The 14,007-nt window shown below is 27.0% G+C and overlaps 1 protein-coding gene across 1 annotated transcript in view; it reads left to right on the forward strand.

The window, feature by feature from the left end:
• LOC129963254 (orexin receptor type 2-like) overlaps positions 1 to 14,007 on the forward strand; it is a 182,528-nt gene that overhangs the window by 45,306 nt on the left and 123,215 nt on the right. Inside the window, exon 2 of the mRNA XM_056077491.1 lies at positions 11,209 to 11,305. The gene's annotated coding sequence lies outside the window, so the exon portion shown is untranslated. The remainder of the gene's footprint in view (positions 1 to 11,208; positions 11,306 to 14,007) is intronic.

The following is a 14,007-nucleotide window of genomic DNA, read 5'->3' on the forward strand; positions in this document are numbered from 1 at the left end:
CACACGTAAAATCGTAAAATGGTCTTTTCAATGATTGAACTAACCGTGCTGGGAAGCAATGTCACAGATTTGTAACAATATGAAGCAAGTATTTTACTTATATACTCGTGATATTAAAATGCTTTTATCGCTACAAAATGCAAATATATTTTTTGCCATTTTTATATGAAAAAATAAAAATAAAATTGCTTCAAGAGAAAAGTTTTTGGTAGGAAACTCATCTTCTCTAAATTTTATTTGAATTGATAAAATAATGTCTTAGGTAGAAAATTAATATTCACTCAACTTTTGTTTATTGTTTTCGTGCTTATAAAATATTTAATATTTTGAAATACTTTATATATATTTTCTAATGAATATTTGATTAGATTTTCTGGCTTTCAAAAATGAATTATTTATTTCCCTTATTTTTCATATGTTCCTGTATAAATATATATTTTATATAAGATCAGCCTAAAGGGTAGTCTAGAATTTAATTATCTATTTACGATATTTATTGCATAAAAGTAGAGAAAACAGTAAAAGCGAATTTTAATATATCATAATCATCTGTCATAAAAATATGACTTCTGTCGAAGCCAATTTCTATTTATTTCACAGAAAAGAGAAATTTAAGTCAAATTATAAAAGAAGTTGAGCTGTTTATTTAAAATGATATCATGAAAAAAAATGTTTTGCTTTATCAGAAAAAATAAATAAATAAAAGTTAAAATTGAAAAACAATAAATACGTAAATAAAAATTAGTAAAAGGAAAATTTTATTACTTATGTAGCTTGCAGAAATATCTCTGGAATCTATAGAAATTTCCAGAAAATATAGTAACTTAATTACTAATATTTAAATAATTTTGCATAATTTTCATTAGAGAAATTTTTTTTTGCTACTCAAAAGGTTACATAAACAAAATTAGTTCATGGAGTTACTTTATAAACGGGTAACATCTGAAATGCAGTATTCTTTAAAAACACTATCTTCCTTTTATATTCGTCATCTAAATTCGTTATTCCGTATTTTCTGAAATTGGGTTCCAGAATATTATCCGACTGTGTTTAAGAGCATTATCCCAAAATAATGAGATCAAATCTTCAGAAACAGATGAAGATAGTTTGTCTCCAATAACTAGAAGTCAAGACAGATATCTCATCATCTGGGTTTCGAGCGATCCCGTGCAACTTTCTGCCAGATTTAATGTGTTAGAGTCAGAATCAATGCAGCATATCGGCTACTTTTAAATTAGTGGGCATTGAGTCAGATATTTGTTGGAATAAACGCGAATTCTCTTTCGAATATCATTTCTTTCCTTAATTAAAGCTATAAACTTTAGATGTTTAATTTATTTGTTAAAGTTTTCCGATTATAACTAAAAGGATCGAATGAATATCTAGCCTATAATTTAATTTGCCTATAAACTGAGTTTGATTAAAATTTGAAAATTGGATATTAAGTCATTAATCTGGAAATTGCTTTGTTGTAACTTGTTCGAGAGTTCAAGTACTGATGTGTTAATCAAAGTAGCATTTCTAGAATGAATGCTATAAAGATAAAGTCCGTAAGATCTTTTATTTAGTAACTGTCTGTGATATCTTTAAGAACTTATTACCTTCAGTCGGATTAATTTAACACTTCTTAATAAAATAAGATTGAGGGACTTATTATTTTGAATCAGTTAAATATCACTGCTATGATACTTAGAAAATCCATGTAGTATATATATATATATATATATATATATATATATATAGAGAGAGAGAGAGAGAGAGACAGAGACAAAGAGTGAGTGAAAGAGAGAGAGAGAGAATATCATATTGTCTGTTGTATGTTTTATCTATTTATAAGCTGTATTGTGAAGTACTGAAATTTCCATTTCAACTGTACCCAGCTAAACAATTTCTTAAGAATGAAACTGCATCAGTAGCTTCAGATGGGAGATTAGAATAATGCATGCACTACTCTCTATCTTGCAGAGACTTTTAATGGGGGGCAAACAACCTTTAGCTTTTGATCAATACTCTCATGCAATCAAAAAAATTTTCTCTCTGCAAGCTTGAAGGAAAAGCTAGATTCCATTACGTCTAAGTTACTATCTGCTAACATAAATTTGTTGATGTTAGAAACATTGAATATTAGGGTTTGAAAATTATTTTTAAGCCTTTAACTTTTAAGATATTGAAGTTATTGAAAGACTTAAAATCCAAAAGATGTTCATCTTAATGAGGCAGTAATTTGGCTAATTGGATTTATTTTTCTTATCTTCAACACTAAGAAATTATAGCGAAAATTTGAAAATATGAAATTTCAAACCCCACTATTCGCATCTGTTTTGATATAGATGGCCCATTTACGAATTCATCCGAAGTTTTTACATTTCTAACAACATATTACAGTTAACTCCAGTTTTCTGGACTCTGGAGTTTATCCAGTTAAACTCCAAACTCTATTCTAAATTACTCTTGTCTTTTTCGGAACATGGACAATGCGTGTTATATATATATATATATATATATATATATATATATATATATATATATATATATATATATATATATATATATATATATATATATATTCAAAGTTGGTTTAGTTGATACTCCACTTTCACAGGTAGTTTTCCTCATTTACCTTTTTTCTTGAATGCATTGCTTTTGACGATATAAAGAGTTGCATCTTCCAAAGTCATCGTTTTAGTGTTTACAAAACCGACTAAAAGCTACACCCAAGGCATTAAGTATTTTGTAATAAAAACAGATATATAATTGATTTTTACAAGAGTGTAAGCCAATTTTCATAGAGATAAACGATGAAAACTTATGAAAAATTGTGAACAGAAAATTTTTTTCCACAATTCAACAGATATAATTGTTTTTACAGAATAAATTGTTCAAAATTCTCCAAAAATTCCGAATTTTAAATTCAAATTAAATTAAAAAATCAGAATTTTATAAACTCCTATCCAGTTCACAGTAAAGATAAAATAGAGTTCCCAATACCAGGTTATTTTTTTTAATTACATACAAATATTCGAAAGAAGATCTCTCAATTCGTAAAGAACCGTCATAATTGACTAGTGAATTTGTTCTAGAATTGATGGGATGAAGTACAATGATTTCTCTAATTATAAATTTCATTTTTTTAAAATTCTTTATATTAATCCTATTATTTAGTGATGTCAGATATTAAAAAAGATATGAACAATCTCGAAGTTTTTAAATAATTTAAAATAAATTATTTTTTCTAATCTGTAATTGAGGACTTTAAAAAATGTATATGTAATCTGAATAGTTTGAATACTGATCAGATAATTTATATTAAAAATAGTTCATATATGCTTTATTATATAAAGCATATATTAGAAAAAAAGCATAGTTATATATTATGTTTAAATTAATTTTGAAAAAATGAGTAAAATTAAAGAGTTTCTTAGAAATGAAAATGGTAATATAAGATATTGTAAAAACTATTTTTGTACAATAATACGTTCCGAAATTGTTGAGGAAAAGCATAATACCATTATACTTTCTATTTCTTCTCTTTTAAGGGAATGTAGAATTTTTTCAGTGCAATAAATCTTTCTATGTACCAAGGAACATATTTTCAAGCTTTGGTCAGTTATGACAAAGGACATGGAATTTTATAAGATTCAAACCCAGACTTTCAATTTTTTAAATATAGATTATGATCTATGAAAGAGAAAATCCTAGAAAAGAGTGAATTCGTTACTGCAAAAGTCCAGTAAATGTAAATTGATATGAAAAAAAAATGTCTTATCTTTTTCTTTTTGTTTAATCTCTTGTTTATCTCTTCAAATATCTGATGCAAAAAACTTATTCAATATGACTTGTCAATATGAAAAAGTATATTTTTGCTGCTTTTAATTTCTTTGTCATTAGAGAAATGCAAAAAATATTATTGAGTAGATAAAATTTATAAAGATTTCAAACATTCTAAAAAAAACCTTAGTTAGATTGGAATTCGATTTAAAAGTAAATAAAGCACCATAATTTTGAATTATAAGAGTAAGCACATTTGTAATTCTGAATTAATTGGTATTTTCACATTTGAGAAAGATTTGGATTATTTGTAATCTATTAGTTACCTTACGTATTAAAATTAATTTTTAATGTCTTTTAAGATAATAAATAAAATATTTTAGCGCAAATTTCTTTCGTCTTTCTTGAATTTATTGAATCTATACATTAGACGAATTATTTTTATTTCTGTAATCTGAAATTTTAGAAGAACTGAAAATTGATCCTCTGCGCAGTGAATTTTATAAAACAAACCTCTTCTTCCGTGGGTGAAACCTTCTTAACCTTTTATCTCCCATTAGACTGTTTTATTGTATCAGCAGTTTTTGTAATATCATACGTGGTGGAATAGGACCACATTTCTAAATCTGTGGAAAATTTCTGAGGATTACATTTCTGAGTTATTGAGAAACGCTAGAATCTCGTTCCCAATTCCTTGTTGAAATCGTGCGAGAAATAGATATTTCGGAAATCTATCTATTCGTTACCTAAAAATAAACATTTTGCTATTAACGAAGTGTAAAATAAACTAATGCTTTTTTAAAATTCGTTTTAAACTCTATTAATCATATAACCATGGTCTGTAATTCTATACTTTACATTATCAAATTTTAATCCATAATAAGGAGAAATGAACTAATACTAGCCGTCTTTGGTGACCAGTTGATTCATTGACATACCAGTGAAATCTGAGTTTTAAATTGAAGTGACTGAAAGTGATTAAACTTCAATTAATTCAAAACCTTTTTTTTTTTTTTTTTGCTAAAGCCAAACATATATTTTAAAAATATGAATATAGAAAATAGAATTGTTCAGCATTTAAATCTCATATGCTGCACATAATATTTTGTATAATTAATTCAGTATTTCAAATTATTATTCAATAAATTTTTTCAGATTGGTAATAAAATTCAGTTTCTGGTTTTACTTTCAAAAGGATTTAAAATGCTTTAAGCAATAATACTTTATTTGGATTAGTGAATAAATGTACTTCTGAAAAAATTATTAGTCTAAATTTTACACATTCCTTTAATACTAATAAATCATATACAGTGAAATATTATTAAGACTGACTTTTAAATTAGAAAAAAAATCTAACTTCTGTGACCAAATTTGTCCAGTTATGAAGTTTTGAATATAATTTTTTAGACAATCAACAATTTCATAATTTCAAGTTCATAAATCCTCATGAAATTCCGAGCACTGATTGGCGTGTCTACTTTAAGACTCAATAAAGTGGTAAAAAATTGCGTTTTTCCTAGGATAGTTTTATTCAAATTTTTATAACTTGCACAGCTTTAGTCGCAATAGATTAAACCTTGCTTTTTATTTGATGCTCTTGATACTGATGATTGATTGATGATATTAAAATTTTTCATTGGCCATGATGTTTAAGTGATTTCTTATTCTTGAAAATTAACCTCAAGGTATTATAATCATGTAATTTTTTTAATTAAAGCAAATGATCAAATAAACTTAGAATAGTCATTATCTCCTCAGAAGCCTTTGCATTTTATCTGATACATAATAATCGTCCAATTTCTCAAAAATAATTACTTTAGTCCCATTTATCCATTTATTGAAAAATTTCAAATCATAGGTAAACATTTTTTCCTTGTGCTTTCTACATTCTTACTACAACTAAAATATTTTAATTAAACTTATAAGTAGATTTACTTGTTGTTCTTTAAAAAATCTTTTTGTTGTTTGTTTGTTTCTTATGGCACTTGCCACTGACAAGCCCACTGTTACTGAGCCTGAGGGGGAACGTCTCTTATTTTTTATAGCAGCGCCAACTAGGGCCAAGAGTACGACTTTGCCACTCACGCATCACTCATTCGCTTGCACAACCCATTTTTTCAGGAGGGCACATTCACACATCTCACAGATAGAACAACAGAAGAACAACCATGCCCAAACCGGGACTCGAACCCGGGACGCCCAGATCACGGGGAAGACGAGCTACCCCTATGCCAGGACGCCGGCAAAAATCTTTTTAATTTGTTTTAATAATATCCTATTATTTATCCGTTTTTCTAGTGATGAAAGTGAATCATACATCAATAAGGGTAGGTTAATGATTAACCAACGTATTTGCTAATACAACAACTCGTTTTCCTAGCATTTATACATAATATAACTTATACCATTTCGCTGAGAATACATTTTTGCATTCTAACCTTGGCTTATTTTTACTACTAGCTTTTTGACTGACAGTGGAATGTGTAAATCTACTTTCTTTTTCAATATATAATTTCTTTTCTCCAATTCCATCTCATTCTTTCATTGCTGTTCCTCATATTCTTTCTTTCAGCAATGTTCTTTAATTTCTTCTTGGCGTCTATGTCCATTTTATTGGCGGCTTTCTTCTTTTCTTTCATTTATTATTATCTCCAACCATTCTTTGGCGCATTCTTTAACATATTCTATGTTCATCAAAAACATATTTTTCAAAAACATATTTTTCAAACCATTCATTTTATGACTGTCATTTATATTTCCTATCATTGATTCAGCCAATAGTTTTCAGCCGCATTTCTTTGTATTATCCTTACACTCATTTTAATTTCAGACTCATAGAATCTGATATTTAAATGTTTTTTGTAGTAATAGTTTAGAAGTAATTATTAGCTTTGACAATTTATTTGATGATAATAACTTTTTACAAAGTAGACCGAACTTTCTGGAAAAATTTCTGATACTTATTCGACTTTCATCTAATGTTTGAATTAATTACTTTTTTCTGAGCCAAACACGGAAACAAATAAAATCACCAATAGATTTACTTAATGAGTTTTCCTAATTACTTTCAAGACTTCGTAGCCCCATATGAGAAATTGTTATTTTGAAAACACATCAAACAGATGTGATTGTGCTTCCTATACATTCTTAACAATGTATAGGAAGCATAATTGTTTAAAGACTTCCTAAGAATAACAACGGTTGATGCAAAAATCGTTATTATTCTTGCATGCATTGAAGAAATAGGTATATAAAGAAACTCATGTTGTAAATATTTATTAAAAGAATAATTTTACTTCATACAAATATATGAAATTTTTTTCCCTTCAGTCATATAATTGAACATCATCACTGTGTTTTTCCGCATTCCATTATGTATTTTTTAAATGTTGCCATCGCATATATTTCAAATATGATAATAAAATAAAAATGTAAACACGTACTTGAGGTTACTCAGATTGGGTTTGGGAAAGCATCTGACTTCATTTAGTTGGTTACGTACCTTTTCTCATATCGCACCCCGTAGAGCAGGTTGTATTCTTTTGGTACAGATACTAGACCATCCTTTGGATTTCCATTTTTACTCTGAGAAATTGCAGTGTTTTAACAGAATTTTTTTTTGAGGAATTTAGACGTTGATGAAGTTTGGGCTGGCTCTGTCACTTGGGTTCGAGCTACTATGCTTGAATAAAATTCCACTGAATTAGTGCTTGAGCGTCCTCATTCATGAAGTTGTTAGGAATTTTAATTTTTAAAGAGTGTTATTTTTCCAGTTTGGGTCTTCCTTGATCTCAAATAGATTCCACAGACAGATAATTACAGGATTGTCTGAAATTCCGCAGCGCCTAGACAGGTTGTGATCTGAAGCATCATGTTTCATTGCTGCAGCTTCTTGAGCACTTAAATGAATACATATTATACATATTAGTTTTTATGTAAAAAATAGGATAACTTTCATTTCAGTTTAAATAGGCTTCAAACTGATGGGCATGGATTTTATTTTTAGCTTATGTGGGTCGTTGAGTAGTGAATATGAACCTGTAATCAGCAGGTTTAAATCTTATGTGGTATCTTTTATGTAAGCATATTTCTTATGTTTATTATTTATGTCTCTATTGTGTCTTATTCAACGACTTATTGTGTGGAGGTTTCACCACTAAATAAACTTTAAGAAAATTTAGAATTTCCTTAACTTTTCGAAGATGATTAGGTGATCCATGATGTCTAAATCAGAACAATTTAGGTTCATCTAACTTGCCTTATCATTCCATTTTCTAGGCGAAAATTATAAGCAACACTGACAACTGCCATGATCACAACTCTTTAAGTAGTATGCTATAATTTCTTGCCTATCGGTGAAATTTTAAATTTTGTTGACTTTCTAAGCAGGAACAAAATAATCTGCGAAGTCAAAAGTTTCTTGAGAATTTTAATTAAAAGATCAAAGTTTGCTTAGAATGTCGAATGTGACTCATGAAACTCGCAAGAAGTAAGTACAAAGACTGTTCTATATCCTTTCACTAATGACACAGGGATTAGAATTCTGGAAAATGACTTCCTTTCAAGTTCTATATTTACTCAAAACATACGAACCTCTAGAATGTTCTGCCTGTAATCAGCAAGGAACAAGTGTTTACGTGTTCTTCATTTATATCCTCCTCTCAAACAAAGGATACGATTTCTCCCCAGAAAATGAGTGACTAATTCCAGTGTGAGCACACGCAATTTTACAAATTTCTTGAAGATAAAATTTCAAAATCGATGTCTGACATGGCTATATAAAACAAGAGGGCAATTTTAACCCTTATCGTGGCAAGATTGCTTTTTTGAAGAAAAGCAAGAAAAAAAATGTATATAGATAGCTTATTTTATATTATATATATATATTTTTTTTAATATTTTATATTTTTTTATATTTTATATATATTTTTTTTTAATATTTTATATTTTTTATATTTTATATATATATTTTTTTAATATTTTATATTTTTTATATTTTATATATATATTTTTTATATTTTATATATATATTTTTTAATATTTTATATTTTTAATATTTTATATATATTTTTATTTTATAGTGGTAGTATATTTTTATAAAGTTGTATGTATGGAATACTATACAAAATGAACATAAGGGTTAAGATATTGTTTTGCGTGCTTTCAATACATTTATAAAAATGCAATTAGGACACTTAGCTTTTAAGAAACCTGGATACTCATATCTATTAGAACAAAAATTGGCGTTCGGTCGATACGAATCGTCTTTCAAATGAAGATTTTTATCAAATTTTAAATCAAATCTGACACAGAGTTGGCCGTTGGTCATATATGTTTCTCTTGCATGTAAACACAATAATTCATAAATGAAACCAACGATTTACTTCAATGGAATTCGGTTACAATGGTTACAGTGCCAAAAAGGAATGCAAAGTTTTGGGCATAGTTGCTTTGTAAAATGAATAGAATTCTCAATTTCAGCCTCATAAAATAGAGAAGCTTTCATGATTAAAGAGACGTATAATGTGTAAAGTAACCGTATAAGGTTTGAAAAGTCTAAGCCTCAGACGAATCATTTTTAAAACTATAATTATTAACTAATCTATAAATTATTGCTTTTTCACAAAATAAATTTTTTCAACCTTCTGAAGCCAAAGTAAAAATTCTTTTCATTGGAATCGCATGTAATTTTATATTTCAATGTGTACAAATATTACACATCTGTTCAGTTTATTTTTATTTGTACCTTAACACTTAATAATTCTTATCTAAAACTTAATAATTTTATATCTAACGTTATTTATAATGAAAATTATAATTTATTTTTATGGTTTCAAGATTCCCGAATTAAATATTTTTTAATATGAAAATTTTGTTTTAAGTTTATTAAGATGAAAATTTCGCTATTATTATCGAACCTATACTCATATATTACGATAGTTTTGGAATCTCTCTTTTCTGAACGTACCAGTTTGTAAACTTCAAGATTATCACATTACAATTATTCCATTTTCATATTCCCTTTTCATTTAGAATGAGGTATATAGTACTTTAAAATAAAATAAAAAAAGAAATCCTGTTGATTTATAGTAATAGAAATTCATTTTCTCTATCTGTACTAAATCTTGCATCATATATTCAATTGCAAGGACCTTTGTTCTTTACTTACAACTAAAGTTTTGGCCCGTTTAATTTTCGATAAAAAAGGAATTATTAATGCAATTTATCATTTAATTATACTTTGTCCTACGGGTGATATAAGCCAGCGATTTGTTTCTTTTCTTGCGGACTGCCATGCCATTAAACCGTCATAGTGTCACTCTCCTTCGGTAGATAATCTGTCGAGGCTCTAATCATGCAAATGATTTTTCTCTCCCTTTGATTAGCCCTTCCTTAGCAATGAATCCATTATTTAAATTAAAATTAGAGGGCATTAAACACTTTCCTGAATTTTCTCTAAAGTATCTATTTTTAGAATATTTTTTTGGTTTTTTTTCAAGCATGCAATAAAAAGTATATTTCCAATTTTTTATTAAATATTTTTTTTAATTTTTAAAAAAATAATTAATGCAATGGGAAAATATCTACGATAATCTGAAATGGAAAAAAGAACAATTTTTTAAAGTCTTTAATCAAAATTCCTGAATAGTGACTATTATTATTTAAAATATTATATATGATATTATATATAATTATTATATTGCATAGCATTGTGTTTATCATTATTATAAAAATTGTATTATTCTGTGGAAATAAAAATGTTATAGGTTAATTATACTTTTAAGCAAATTAAATTAAGATGCTAAAAGTATTTAAGTCTTCGTCTGAACGATGTAAAGAATACTGTCTTTTAATTTGTGTTTTATTTAATATACCATATTAATGCTTCGGAACAACTCAGGGAAGCATCATTTACAATTTAAAATATTGAATTTGTAAATTTTCCTAAATGTGTTTGAAAATAACTTAATCTAGTTTATGTAAGTGATTTTCGACACTATCTGTAATATGGTGGTGGATATTATAATATCCTTGAAGGAAAGAATTGATTATACAAGCTTTAACTAATATGGAAATTCACAAAAAGTGAAATAGCTTTCATACTGGTTGTATTAAAGAAAAAATATCCCACTTTCAGGTGTATAAAACATTCAAGAATATAAATGAATTTTCAAATACAAATATCTAGGTTATTTGCAGTTGGGTAGGATTTTTTTTACAAAAGATTCGTTTTTTAGAATAAAATGTGCCAATTGGATTATTTAAAAATTATAAAAACATACTACATGTAATAATTTGTTATAAAACAACAAAGTTGAGTGAAATGAAACTATGATTGAAAAAGTTACAATTCGTTTCTAGAATAATGATTATTCGACCAAATAATATTTTCCATTTCTTCTCTTTTCGATATAAAAACTATTTTCGTTTTCTTTTTAGTTGGAAGGAAGAAGGTGTTTGGCGACGGTTTCGTGATGTTATATATTATATTGCAGTTTTGAATCTCCTCAATGTGATCTCCCAATAAGAAAGCTACGTAAGTAAAATATCAATATTTGTGGACGAAATTAATAAAATAAACGTTGGTTTAATATATTGAATTAAAATCTAAGTTCTTACTAGAAAGATTGATGGCTATTCTTTCATTCATCTCAAGACCTATTTTGTGAAGCTACTTTTTTGTTAAAATTTATCAATATCTCTTTAATAAATATGAATATTCGACTTACTCTTATCATAATTTAATGATTTAAATGATTTAAAATGATCTGAGAATATCCTATGTGTATAAACGCATATTTATAAACGAATCCTTATAAATTATTCACACAATGGTAGAAATGTGAGCTTTTAAAGGGTGTGATTAATTTCCAAGATATTTCTTCTAAAATATTTTAGTATTTAAAAAAATTATAAATAAAATTATTGTTCGGTAACGGAATTTTTAGTGATACTTAATTTTGCTATGTATCTAAATATGTATTCATAAGACCTGAAAATAATTAATTTTTTTCTTTTATTATTACTCGAAATTTTTCTCGGATTGATATTAAATGTTTGAATTCCATAAGTGCATATATAGGAAGGAAACACCAAAACTTAAGGATTATTATTTCGTGGCAAATTTCATGTTGCGAAAGATTATATTTTTGATTTACAACCTTAAACGGAATCAAGTGCTCGTTTGGAATTTCTTTCAAACATCAATTATAGAAGCAATTCCTAATTTTCCTCAAAATATAATTTTTCAGTACATGCGACTTTTAATTTCTCAATGACAAGTTTTGAAAAAATAAAATAAATTAAAAATTCAAGAAATAACATTAAATAAATATAATTTATTACAAAATGTATAGATTTTTAACAAAATGAGATATATATACTTTTTTTCAGTAGATCAGTTAGTAGTAACTTTTTCAGCCGTGCCATAGAACAATAAATAATTCAGATAAAATTAGAATAGAAATATAACACTAAACATTTGAGCTTCTCTTATCTAACTTGAAATCTTACTATTTTTTTTCTATTTTTTGGTTTTCTATAGTAAAATGTACATAGTTATAATTGTATTTGAAATCACATCTTCAACGCAAAATTTGCTGCTCACTTGTCAATAAAATCTCATCTGAAACAATTTAAGTTATAAATTAAAATAATCACGATGCATTTTTCATCATTACTTTACTCTTGTGACTTAATTTATAATGTCACAAGAGTAAAGAATCGACTCGATAAAGAGAAATAAGCACAAGTTACGAGAATTCTAAAAGTATGTTTGGATTTTACCAATAATATGGATTCAGCCCTATATCTCAGTTTAGAATATCCTTCCATCTTTCAAATAAAGTGGTTTATAATGATGACGGATTTGAGACGGTGATCCAGTTTCATCATTATGTCTCTATTTCATTTTCTCCAATAATGCTTGAAAATAGAATTTCTATTGAAAATGCACTTTAAAGTGAATCATGATTATAGCTTCTCTTTCTTGAAGAACATTTGTCAAGTAAATTATTTTTTGCATTTGTATTTTCATCTTTTAATGTAAAATATTTAAGAAACCACATGCTTAAACAAAGACAGTAATTTGATTTTAATTACAAAATAATACATTGATTAATGCTTTTCATATTTGAAAATTGAAATGCAATTATAAATTGTAAAAATGGGATTACGTCATTTTCTTCCCATGCGGAGTAATTTGTGGCGACACAAGCACAAAAAAAAAAATATAATTTCTCGAATTATTCTGCATTACGTGACTCAAGACATTTTTCTTTCTAAAATAAATTTCGAAATGAAGCTAGCGCAGAAAATTTCTTTCATTGTATTCAAAATATTTTTAAATAATCCTCTGTTATTTCTCTCATGCGATTTCATTTATTAATTTTGTCAATTTTTTGACTCTATCTAACAATGTTTTCCTATTTCTAATTCGTGTCCATCTTCTATAAATTTCTTAGATTCTTTGACCATTTCTATCTCAAAATTCTTTTTATATCATTAGTTTCGCCACATTTAAGAATGCTCATATGCATAATAAACAGAACTAGTTATGAATAATAAAGCGAAGAAGCTTTAATATTAATCAAAATTAATTCTCCGAATCTTGAATATCACGCTGTGCTTTCATGAATGTTATCATAAATAACAAACTAATAGATTCAAGGGGAAAATAAAACTGCAAACACACACGCACAATCACACACACACACAAAAAAAATGAAATTATTGTAGTCGTCAAGAAATTTGTACTCCTAATTTGACGAATCTCCACAATTTGGAATCCCTGAAATCGAAAACACACAAAGGTGACATTGCGCCTGTCTGTGATAGAAATAACTCAAATTAGCTTTGGATTAGATTAATGGAATTTGATATGCGATATTTACACGAATTTCCAGATTCTTATCAAATTTTGAGTGAAATCCATTCAGAAGAAGTCTGCTTATCCGTGTACACGATAGCTATAAAACGCAGGAAGCTAGATAGATAAAATTAAGCATAAAAATTTAGCATTTAAAGTATAGAATCTATCATTTGAACCAACTCCTTCAAGGGATTGATTTTCTATCGGTGTGCCAATTATTAAATATCAATTATTAATGGCCAAAAATATCGCCAAAAATTACACGAAAGTTTTTGTAAAAATTTAAAAATAAGGCCAAAGTTCGATATATTTCATAGCTATTATCGGTTAATGTCAAGCAAAGTATTCACAATCTTTCAAAATATCCA

The sequence above is a fragment of the Argiope bruennichi genome, chromosome 3 (genome assembly GCF_947563725.1).
Source record: "Argiope bruennichi chromosome 3, qqArgBrue1.1, whole genome shotgun sequence".
NCBI classification, from domain to species: Eukaryota; Metazoa; Arthropoda; class Arachnida; order Araneae; family Araneidae; genus Argiope; species Argiope bruennichi.